The sequence below is a fragment of the Labrus bergylta genome, chromosome 5 (genome assembly GCF_963930695.1).
Source record: "Labrus bergylta chromosome 5, fLabBer1.1, whole genome shotgun sequence".
Classification (NCBI taxonomy): domain Eukaryota; kingdom Metazoa; phylum Chordata; class Actinopteri; order Labriformes; family Labridae; genus Labrus; species Labrus bergylta.
Genome location: NC_089199.1, coordinates 17,463,124 through 17,465,216, shown reverse-complemented (window position 1 = coordinate 17,465,216; position 2,093 = coordinate 17,463,124). Strand labels below are relative to the sequence as shown.

The 2,093-nt window shown below is 39.6% G+C and overlaps 1 long non-coding RNA gene across 1 annotated transcript; it reads left to right on the top strand.

Annotated features, from left to right (window-relative positions):
* The first annotated feature begins 360 nt into the window (after positions 1–360).
* Positions 361–943, top strand: LOC136179347 (uncharacterized). Its single transcript, XR_010666489.1, has 2 exons — positions 361–575; positions 668–943. It is a non-coding gene; the product is annotated as an uncharacterized lncRNA (long non-coding RNA).
* The last annotated feature ends 1,150 nt before the right edge of the window (positions 944–2,093 follow it).

Sequence of the window (2,093 nt, the reverse complement as noted above, 5' to 3'; positions counted from 1 at the left end):
ACGAATTTAATGCCCATTTCTCTTTTTTCTGTAAGTAATTTGTCACATTCAATGGTCTTTTTTGCAAGTTCTTTTTCCAGGATTTCCTTTTCTCCATCCTTGATGTTGATTAACTCCTGCATCTGTCTTGTGGTGTAGCTCATTTTCGCTTCCATTTTCTTTGCTTCCATTCCTAAAGCCTGTTCCTCAAGTTTTGACAGTTTTAGTGGTTGTAAACTGATCCTGTATTTAGCTCTCTCAAAACGTTTTGATGTGTGTGTGTCTCTCTCATAACCTCCGTGTTCTGTCACGTGACGTCATCAAAGCGCTTTGATGACGTCACGTGACGTCATCAAAGCGCTTTGATGAAGTCACGTGATCTGATCACACGAAAGTGCAGACTCGAAACTTCCTCCCATTTCCTATTCCATTCCTATTTGACCTTCCTAGGTCATGTAAAACTGGAGATATGATACTTTTAATATATTTAGTCCGCATACATTTTCTTGAGATTTAGCGCGGTCGTTGCGTTTCCTGGTATTTCTTAGAATGTAGAATGTTCTGATGGAAAAAGTGTTGCTTTGGTGGATGTTTTGGTTTGTTGTTTCGCTATTTTGTTATTTTACTATGAAATATCTTTGCTCAGTGCTCTCTTTGTAAACCAGCTTTTAACATTTTACATCCACAGAGAGGAAGATGACCAGCCTAGGGACCCAACAATCAATGTTGATCCTGTGAGGGGTCTTCAGTGGAGATCCATTCCTCCTACAACGAGGGCTAGACAGAGCGCAAAGCGTCGTCGGGAAAGATCTGCAACAGCTCAGGCAACACAGCCAGACCACTCACACACACACACACACACACACACACACACACACACACACACACACACACACACACACACACACACACACACACACACACACACACACACACACACACACACACACACACACACACACACTGTTCAACTCCATGCCAAATTTCAGCCTCCTATGGCGAAAATATTATATTTCAATTTGTTTTCCCATGTCTTACCTACATTGGAAATGCTGTCATGCTTTTTATTATTCATCAACCAACATGTGTGACAAGGTTAGACTGACTTGTGTTTGTTTTCTCTCATGTTTTTGTTGTTTGAAATGTGTTTGGTAGATAAAATACAAAAAACGCACCTGCTTTTTTTTTGTAAATATTTGAATACCAAATGTCCTTTATATATTTCCATTTATTATTTTGATAATTATTTTTATTATTTTAGCTTTGTCACTGCTCAAAACAGTTCCCAGGAGACTTTTTGGAGCAGTGGCATAGCTAGAATACAAAAAACGCCTATGTACAAGCCTGTTGTTGCTGTAAAAAATTAAATCAATTCTTATTGTTTTCCAAATTTTCTTTTTATACATTTGAAGTTCATTTTTATCAATTCAAAACAGTTCGTCCAGCACTCTGTGTATTTTAGAATAAAAAAAGTAATCAATTTAAAAAAAACAAATTCTCTATTTTTTTGTGTGTGTTTGGGTCCTGTGTGTTGATACAGTATCTCTAGGTGACTAATGAATGGTCAAATCATAAAGGTGAGGTTGTGCTGAAAAAAAAGATTCCAGGCACTTGTATGATAAACATTTTTGATGTAGTCAGATATAAGCAAAATGACAATTATAGCAAAACGGCCAAAACAGCCTCAGACCTCAGGAACTTTTGGAGAAACCCTAGACAGCCTTAGCAGTGGACGGCAGGCTACTAGCTAAGGCAACCCATTGCACTGAACCATTAACACTGATTCTGGTAACCACCGTGAAACTATCACATTAAATGTCATAACGGCCCCATCAACACCTCTGCTTCTGGCTCACCCGTGGCTGTCCAAACACAACCCTCAGATAGACTGGTGGTCAGGAAGAATAATGAGCTGGAGCACCCTCTGTCATTCTGTGTTTGCAATCCGCTTTATCTCCTCCAGGAAATGTCCCAACCTTCTCAGCCACTCAACAGGAACAACCAAATCTGTCAACCATCCCTGAGGATTATCACGATCTTGGTGAAGTTTTTAACAAGAGTAAGGCTTTCTCACTGCCCCCACACAGGCCATATGACTGCACAACCTCTGCCTT